Genomic DNA, 10,248 nt, shown 5'->3' on the forward strand with positions numbered 1-10,248 from the left:
TCGCGCGGCTCTTGCTCGCTCCCTCCCGGGCTCTGGCTTACCCGCTCGCGCGTTTCACCGCGGCTCTTATCAGGGATTGCGATCGCCCTTATCTTCTCCAACTTCCCCAGCCCTGTCTTTGCAGCCAACACTGCACGGCTTACCCCACCACCTAGGTTGAACAAGGAAACTGCAGAAAGACTTCTGTCAGTCGCTGGAAGCTGTCAGGATGTTTGCTGCACTCCAGTGCTCAGTCGCTGATGGAGGCTTCAGAGTCCTAAAGCCTGTCGCTTCTAGTGGGGTGGTGATGTTTGAAACCTCTCTTCAACTGCCGCAGGGTAAGAACCTGACTCGTCGCCAGTGTTAAGTATGTGTATTGTATTGAACAATTAACACAAAGACTTAAACGTATAACTCAAACAGGTCTTTACTGGTTGGAGGTAGGGACTATACATAGGTCTTTACTTCATGCCCACAGGCGGGAACTGAGGGGAGATCAGTACCCACAGTACTATTTATACCCCTATGGCCAGGAGTGGTACTGCGTATCACTACGCCCAACAAGTAGTGCAGTCCTGTCCATAGGTTCAAAGTAGCACACATATTACATACACAACAACAACAGCAACTCACAAATACATCTTTATCTAACATGGACTCATCTGATTATATTTACAAGGACCACAGGTAATGGATTGCTAAGAAAGACATTAATTGATGTCTTTAAAGGCTTGATATCAATATCATGGTTTGCAGTGACCTTCTTCCAGAACCGCTGGAGATTGTTGTGGAATGATTTCGGTCCTGTCCGATAAATTCTTGCGTGGATTACTGCAAATTTGAGCATAATGGATTGATTCCACGGGCCCTGTTCTGTTTACTCCCAACACAATACATACTTACAACCAATAAAATAAATCTGCCGTGGATGGAAGTCGGTTTCGTTTTCTGGAAGCAATAATCAAAAGGGCCGAGAAAGGACCTCTCGCAAAATCGTGCTATATAAACAAAGGAGTAAACGTCAGAAGTGGGATGCGAGCCCACACCTCTAGGAGCGACCCCGACCTAAACACCTGAGACCGACTGGTCATCCTGACTTACTGTTCCAATCCTACTCACTTCCCCTCCCTCACCTCTTTTTCTGGTATATCGATGACGGTATCGGTGCTGTTTCCTGCTCTCGCCCTGAACGAGAAAATTTCCTTCACTTTGTTTCCAATTTCCACCCGTCCATCACCTTCACATGGTCCATCTCTGACTCTTCCCTTCCCTTCCACGACTTCTAAGTCAACATCTCTGTGGATAGGTTACTGACAAACATTCACTATAAGCCCACTTCCTCCCACAGCTACCTGGACTACACTCCCTCACACCCTGCTTCCTGTAAGGACTCTCTTCCATTCTTCCAGTTTCTCCATCTGCGCCACATGTGCTCTGACGATTCCCCCTTCCATACTAGTTCCTCTGACATGTCTTCATTTTTCCTCAACTGAGGATTCCCCTCTACTGTGGTTGACACGGCCCTTAGCCGTGCCCGTTCTATCTCCCGAACTTCTGCCCTCACCTCTGCCCCTCCCTCCTGCAACCACCATAGGGTTCCCCTATGCTTTCATCCCAACAGCCTCCACATTCGACGGATCATCCTCCACCATTTCTGCCACCTCCAGCGTGATCCCACCACCAAACACATCTTCCCATCACCTCCCCTTTCACCATTCTGAAGGGACCGCTCCCTCCGCGATACCCTGGTCCACGCCCCTATCACCCCAATCACCTCTTCCCCTTCACCCGTCACCTTCCCGTGCAAGCGCAGGAGATGCAACGTATGCCCTTATACCAGCTGCTTCCCACTGTCAGGGTCCCCGAACATCACTTCCACGTGAAACAGCGATTTACTTGTACTTCTTGCAATTTACTATAGTGTACTCGATGTTCACGATGGGGTCTTCTGTACACTGGGGAGACCAAACGCAGATTGGGTGGCCTTTTGCAGAACACCTCCATTCAGTCCGTAAGGGTGACCGGGAGCTTCTGGTCGCCTGTCACTGTCATTTTCCGCTGCACTCCCGCTCAGACCTCACCGTCCTAGGCCTCTTAAATTGTTCCACTGAAATTCAAAGTAAGCTCGAAGAACAGCACTTCGTCTTTTGATTAGGCACTTTACAGACTTCTGGACTCAACATAGAGTTCAACAATTTCACACCATAACATCGGCACCTATCATGTATATTTTTTTCCACACTTCTTTTTTGTTTATTTGTGTTTTATTTTCTTCGCTCCCACATGGCAGCTGCCTTTCCTTCTGTCAGGGCAATTTACACTTCATCTAGAGCCATCTTTTGTTTCTTAAGCTGCCCCATTACCATCTCCTTTTGCCTTGAATATCGGTTAATGTCTCTTACCCTCTACTGCCTCCTATCCTATCACAGACCATCCTTGTTGTTCTTTCGTTCCCTACCCCTTTCCCAGCACCTACACTTGCTTTAAAATCTGTTCTTTTTCCTGCTTTTTTCCAGTTCTGACGAAACGTTAACTCTGATTCTCTCTTCACAGATGCTGGCTGACCTGCTGAGTATTTCTAGCATTTTCTGTTTTTTTTCCTGTAACATTATCCAGTGATTTCCTCACTGAGGCAAGTAAAATGTTTCATTTCATTCGTTCCTCGCCAACTGTTGCTGGAAGGCTGATTGACCTGGATTCAATCTCCACGGATTTTATGTCGCTGTGCTCGGTGTATGAGGAGGCTTTGCCAGGCCATATTGTATCTTGCTTCCCAAGGATGGACAGCAATGCGCTGCCTTCGCTGCAGTAGTGTCCCCCAGGGGTGGGTATTAGCACCATCGCTTTTCCTGTTATATATAAATGACCTGGACTTGGGTATCGGGAGCAAATTTCAAAATTTGCTGATGGGTTCGCAACATTTTAAATATTCAGCAGGACAGTATTCGGCATTCGGGATCCTTGTTATTATAAACAGGGAAATAGAGAACAAAAGCAAGGAATCTATGCTCAAACTTCATAAAACATCATTTAGGCATAAGGTTGAGTAGTGTGGCAAATTCTGGGCACCACAGTGAGGAAGGATGTAAAGGCCTCAGAGAGTCTGCAGTAGAGATTTACTAGAATGGCACAAGGGATGAAAGACTTCTGTTATGTTTAGAGATGAGGAAACATTAATACACAGCGATATTTAAGATCTGTAATGCACTGCCTGAAAGGGTAGTGGAAGCAGATTCAATCGTAACTTTGAAAATGTAATTGGATAACTACTTGAAAAAAATACTGGGCTATGGTGAAATTGCAGGGGAGCGGGATTAATTGTTTCGCTCTTTCAAAGAGCCGGCACAGGCACGATGGGCCGAATGCCCACTTCTGTGCTGTAATATTCTACCATTCTATAATATCGACCTCCACAACGTCACCTATAGGCGAGAGATGCAAAGTTGTGCACAACTCTGCTTCAGTGGTATCGTGTTCACCAGAGATGGGTTGTAATGCGCTGTCTGAGGCCACATTCGCGGCTTTTGCCAGCAGCGGGTGATTGAAGAGAGCTGCTTTTTGCGGCCTCACTCATTCGGGGTTCTGGAAAACGGCAACAAAACGATGGATTTGATGGCATGTCTGAAATGCAGCTTCGGACAGTTGTTATTAACCGAGGCAGCCCTGCAGGATCTTATAATGATCTCTCAAATATCAACTGAAACCAGTCAGGATGTAAGTATCATTTTGCTCTTCCAAAATAAACGGTGTGACTTTCATTGTGGAAACCTGGATAGAGTCTGGTCTGGCTCACTGCGGAAATATGCATGTCACAGCTAACCAGCTCTCCTGCAACCAGTGCAGCCTCCCATTGGCCTTTCGGAGACTTGTCTGCTAAGATGAAATCTGATTTCCGTGAAGCCAATCTCAGGCTTTTATATATTTTTGATGTGCCTGCTTCCGATCGCAGGGTTAATGGTGGGAATGTCAGCTCTGCCCAGCTGGCAATGTTTGTAGCACATTTCCTTTCAGTCAAAACGCACGTTGAAATCTGAAACTGTGAGCCAATAATGTAAAGATTACCCGATCGTTCGCAGAACCATTAATTTTTGAGCTCACGGCCGACCGTGTTAACTGATTGTCCCACAGAGGCAAAATCCTTTCCATATTGAAACAATGATTCACCGAGCTACAGCATCAGGTTACAGCAACCAATAAGGATCGAACATATATTACGAATTACGTTCGGTCTGCTGCAGATAAGAGGAGCATTGGGGACTGTATTTTGTACATTCCGAATACCAACGCCCTTTCACGTCAGCCCAAAGTTCGATTCCCATTCTGAGCCCTCTTTCACAGTTCGATGACTTCCATCGTATGTCCAAGTATGCTGACGGCACCAGGTTAGGCGGCACAGTAAGTAGTGTAGATGGAAGCAGAAATTTGCAAGGGAACATTTATACTTTAAGTGAATGGGCAAAACTGTGGCTGACGGGGTTCAATGTGGGGAACTGTGAGATCATCCACTTTCGAACTAAGAAAGGTGGATTAGAGTAATTTCAAAATGGCAAATAGTTAGGAACTGTGGAGGAGCAGAGAGATTTAATAGTCCACGTAGCGTAATTACTTCAAACTACCGGACACGTACAAAAAAATGCTAGGTTCATGGAATATTAGCCTTAATCTCAAGATGGCGGGAATACAAAGGGGCGGAGGTGCTGCTGGAGGACTACAGGAAAGATAGGGAAATGGTTCAGGGGGAGGAGTAGCCTTAGTGATTCAGGATGAAATCAATTCAATGTTAAGGAGGATATAACGAGAGGTAAACAGACAGTGGAGAATTTATGGTTAGAATTAAGAAATAGGAAACGATTTAAGACTGAGCGATTAAGACAGTGGGATTTGTGTATAGGTTCCCTGGTCGCTGGTCTGAAGTGCTAGATTGTATAAATGCAGCAATTAGACAAGCGCATCGTAAAGGCAGTGTTGTATTAATGGGGGATATTAACTTTCACAGAGATTGGGATAAGCAGACTAGCACTTGTCAGAAAGGTTTTTTAAGTGTGTCTGGGATAGTTTCTACAACGATATGTCCTAGAACCAACAAGGGGGCATGCCATATTAGATTTAGTAATGAGTAACAAGCCAGATTTATTCATCAGATTTAGCATACGTGAAACTGTATTTAATAGCGATCATAACATTTTCGAGTTCACCGCAATGTTTGAGAGGGAGAAATGCAAAGCAGCTACAAAGATTCTCCGTTTTGGCAAGGCCGTCTTCAACAAGACAGAGCCTGGCCACAATAAACTGTGCAAATCTGTTCACAAGTAAAACGACAGAAGTGGGAGGTGTTCTGAAATAATTTAAGATGAAATTGAATCAGTTTAAACATCTGAGGGGCAAGAACTTTACTGGCCAAAAAATAGGCATGGGCGGCTAGAGGTAAGAGACCGCATTAAAATAAAAGGAGAAGCAAACACAAATGCAAAACATTGCAGCGATCCTGGTGAATGGGAAAGTTACAAAGAACAGCAAAGGGTCACAAAGCAGATAGTAAGAGCTACAAAGGAGGAGTATGAAGAGAAAGAGACTGGTGAAATGGGCAGACGCATGGCAGATAAAGTTAACGTAAAGAAGTGCAAAGTGATATATTTTGGTCCGAAGAATGAGGAGAGGCAATGTCAACTAAATGGTAGAACTTTAATGGGGCCGATTATTTCGTTTAATCGTCTCCCTCTGCAGACCACTGGCCCCGAAACCACTCAGAATGCTCTCCCCTGCAATTAATTAACCAGCTCTAAATGGTACAATTTGAAAGAGGGTGCACGAACTGGAACACATGGGGTGTGCGCACACAAATCATTGAAGGTGGCAGGATAAGTTGAGAAAGCTGTGTAAACGGATTTCAGATCCTGTCTTTTATTAATAGCTGAATAGATTATAAAAGCAAGGAAATTATGCTAAACATTTATAAAGCACCGATGAGGCCTCAGCTGGAGTATTGCGTTCAATTCTGGGCACCACACTTTACGAAAGAAGGCAAGGCCTTGGAGGAGTGCAGAATCGATTTATTGGAATGGTACCAGGGATGCGGGACCTCATTTATGCAAAGAGACTGGAGAAGCGGGGATTTTTCTCTTTAGAGCAAAGAATGTCAAGAGGAGAGTTGAAAGAAATGCTCAAAGTTATGAATGTATTTGATAGAGATAAAAAGGAGAAACATTAAAAATGTCAAATTAAATGCGATAAATGTTCCGAGGCGTAGATGGGGGTCGAACCCATGCTCTTCGGTTTACGAGACCGACGCCTTACCACTTGGCCACTACGCCGTATACCAGAGTTTAACTTGAGCTTCATTAGTACCGAACCCCGAATCATTTCAATGAGGTTGAAACAGAACAGGCACTTGTGCACAGAAATAAACTGAGATAGTGGAGCAGGCAAATAACAGCCTCATTTACATGAATCCTTTAATAAAACCTTTCAGATAATTAGAGAATCATACATCACAGAAGGAGGCCATTTGCCCCGTCGTGCTCTTGAAAGAGCAATCCAATTATTCCCAGCTCTTTCCCCATACCCCTGCAAAATTTTCCAATTCAAGTATTTATCCAATTCCCTTTTGAAAGTTACTATTGAATCTGCTTCCAGCACCATTTCAGGCAGAACATTACAGATTATAATAACTCGCAATGTAAAAAAATGTTTCCTCATCTGCCCTCTGGTGCTCTTTCCAATTACATTCAGTTTGAGTCCTCTGTTGTCCTCTGGGTGTTGCCAGGACTGGAGAATGTTGGCGTTGAGGAAAGATTGGACAGACTGGAGTTGTTTTCTTTGGAACGGGGAGGCGGAGGGGAGACTTAATTGAGGTGTATAAAGTTATGAGGGGCCGAGCTAGAGTGGATAGGAAGCACCTATTTCAGTTAGCAGAGAGGTCAATAACAAGGAGCCATAGATTTAAAGTAATTGGTAGAAGGATTAGAGGGGTGTTCAGGAGAACGTTTATCACCCAAAGGGTGGTGGAGGTCTGGAACGCACTGCCTGAAATGGTGGTAGAGGCAGAAACCCTCATCATATTTGAATAGTACTTGGATATGCACTTGATGTGCCGTAAACTGCAAGGCTACGGACCAGTAGCTGGAAAGTGGGATTAGGCTGGATAGGTCTTTCGTCCAGAGCCGATGGCCCTCCTTCTGTGCCGCAAATTTCTAGGGTTCCATGATTCTAACAGGTAGTGAGTTCTCCCAGGTGTCCTGGGCATATCTGGATCCGAGAGCCAACGTCACCAGTGGGATCTTGCTGTGTAGAAATTGGCACCCGTGTTTTCATACATTACAAGCAGTGACCACGCTTCAAAAAGTACTTCATTTTCTGTAAAGCAATTTTTTAAAAAACATTCGCCATTCATGTGATGTGGGTGTCGCTGGCAATACTAGCATTTATTGAACATCCCCAATTGCCCTTGAGAAGGTGGTGATGAGTGCCTTTTTGAACCACTGCAGTCCGTGAGTTGAAGATACCCAGAGTGCTGTTAGGGAAGGAGTTCCCGGATTTTGACCCAGCGACAATGAAGGAACGACAATATATTTCCAAGTCAGGATGGTGCATGCCTTGGAGGGGAACTTGCAGGTGTTGGTGTTCCCATGCACTAACTGCTCTTGTCCTTCTAGGAGGTACAGGCATCGGTTTTGGGAGGTGCTGTGGAAGAAGCTTTGGCACTTGTGTAGCGCGATTGTTACTTTCTACGTATCAACTGAAGCCTGAATGTTGTCCAGTTCTTGCTGCATGCAGGCCAGGATTGCTTCATTATCTGATGGGATGAGAATGGAACTGAACACTGTGCAATCATCGCTGAACATCCCCACTTCTGACCTTATGATAGAGGGAAGGTCTTTGATGAAGCAGGTGAAGATTAACTCCTGCAGTGATGTCCCGGTGCTGATATGATTGGCCTCCAACAACCACAAGCATCTTCCTTTATGTTAGGCATGTGTCCAGCAGAGGAGTTACCCCCTACCCTACGCCCCCCAAAAGATTCCATTGACTTCAATTTTACTCGGGCTCCTTGATGCAACATTCGGCCTAATGCTATTTTGATGCTAAGAGCAATCACTCTCACCTCGCCTTTGGCCATGTTAGGATCAAGGGTGTAATGAGGTCTGGATCCTAGTGGTCCTGTCGGGACTCAGACTGAGCATTCGTGAGCAATCCGGACGTCCCATGGTCGTGAAAGCTGCTATAGGAGAGCGAGTTTTATTTTTCACTATTTAAAAACTACTAACAATTGCGTGATGTTTATTTGTAGTAACAGATGGTCATCGGGCTGAAACCTTAACTCCAACTTCCTCTCCCCGCAGACCCTGCCAGGTTGTCTCAGCAAGGCCCATTCATAAATGTTGATATTAAATAAATTGTTCCTTCTATCATCATTAATGACTTAGAAAACACAATATAGAGCCATATATGCAAGTTTGCCAATGATGCAAAGGTTGGTGCTACAGTAAGCCGTGTAGCCAGCAGCATATAATTACAAAGATATATTGATAGCTTAAGTGAATGGGCGAAACCGTGCCTGATGGATTTCAACGCGGGTAATTATGTCGTCATTCATTTTAGACCAAAAATGTAGATCGGAGTATTGATTACATGGTGCACAGATCGGAACAGTGGAGTTCCGAAGTTATTTCGGGTTCATGCACACAGACCACTAAAAGGTAGCAGTAAGGTACAGAAATAATCAAGAAATCGCACAGCATATAAGGCTTTATAACGAGATGCTAGAATATAAAGGAGAGGAAGTTATTCTACAGCTAACAGATACTTGGTTCTATGTACAGTTCTGGGCACCGGCCGTTAGAAAGTATAGATTGACAATGGAGGGGTTGCAGTGCACATTCACCAAAACGTTACCAGCGCTCCAAGGGTTAAAATATGAGGAGAGATTACATAAACTGGGCTTCTACTTCCTGGAATTTAGAAGGTTGTAGCATTTGATTGAGGTTTTTAAGATTTTGAAACGAATTGATCAGGTAGATAGAGAGAAACCTTTGTTTCGCCATTGGTGGCCGAGTCTAGGACAAGGGGACAAATTGTAAAATCAGAGGCAGGCCATTCGGGAAAGAAGTTAGGAAGCATTTGTTCACGTGAAGGTTGGCAGCAGTGTGGAACTCTCTCCCACAAAATAGCAGTATATGCCAGCTCAACTAATAATGTTAACCTGAGATCGGTACGTCTTTGCTAGACATGCGTTGAAATGATGTGTTGCCAAAGCAGATGGATGGAGTTAAGACACAGCTCAGACAGGAATTCAATGAATGGCGAAAAGGCTCAAGGGGCTGAATGGCCTCCTCCTGTTCCTATGTTCAGAACACCAATTGTAAATGAAGAAACGCTGTCTTGAAGGGTGAATTATAAATATGGCACCATCCCTTGCAGAGATCAAATGACTTTTAATCCATTTCATACCAAAATTGGCTGGAGGTTTTACTTTCAACCCCCGTTGCCTGAGCATCTACCAGAAGTGGGGTTCGAGCACACGTGAACACACTTCTATTAGAATTTAATGTAACGCCTTAAACACTCGGCCATCCTGGTGATAGAATCTGTGCCGCGCAGTGCTTGAAAATTCGACAAATCCCTTGCAGACTCTAAATTTAGTTTTCAGCGCCGAGCAAACTACACGTCAGCATAATCTAAAAATGTGAGAGGATAAAGACATTTTCTTAAAGCTACAGACGGTGAAAAGCTGAACTGAAAAAGCACAGCAGCTGGGCAAGTGATGCATTGAACTGATCGTGCGTAACTAAACAAGAACTCCCTCGGCTTTTAGCCCATAGACCATGTAACCCTCCCGTTCAACACCGAACACCTATGAAGGAATAATCTAAAAATGCACGTGAAACACTCAGGATCAGCAAGCTGTAAACTGAATCAGCGCTTAAAGGGTTAACACGTGAGTTGCAGAGTAAAATGATGTGGGGAGCGATGGAGAGAGTGACGGAGAGAAGGTAATAGTTGGACGGATAAACAGAGACCCAATTAGAAAAGCTTACAGAAAGTGACTGAGACTGAGTGAGACATACAGAGAGACTGACACAGGAAATAAATACAGCAACAGAGAGAAATAGAGCGAATCATAGAGCGAGAAAAAGAGAAACATCACATTAAAGGTGAGAAAGTCGCTGCCGGCACGGGCGCAAATTGGAGACGTAACCTAAGGTTTACCGGTGAAAACACAAGCTCACTGAGGTAGAGGATTGTCGCATCATAGACCCATAGAATGACGCA

The 10,248-nt window shown here is 44.6% G+C and overlaps 1 non-coding gene across 1 annotated transcript; it reads right to left on the reverse strand.

The window, feature by feature from the left end:
- Positions 1-6,218: 6,218 nt before the first annotated feature.
- Positions 6,219-6,290, reverse strand: trnat-cgu (transfer RNA threonine (anticodon CGU)). Its single transcript has one exon. It is a non-coding gene; the product is annotated as a tRNA-Thr (tRNA).
- Between the last annotated feature and the right edge of the window lie 3,958 nt (positions 6,291-10,248).

The sequence above is a fragment of the Somniosus microcephalus genome, unplaced genomic scaffold (genome assembly GCF_052327205.1).
Source record: "Somniosus microcephalus isolate GS21.2 unplaced genomic scaffold, FLI_Smic_1.0 unresolved_chr1, whole genome shotgun sequence".
Classification (NCBI taxonomy): Eukaryota; Metazoa; Chordata; class Chondrichthyes; order Squaliformes; family Somniosidae; genus Somniosus; species Somniosus microcephalus.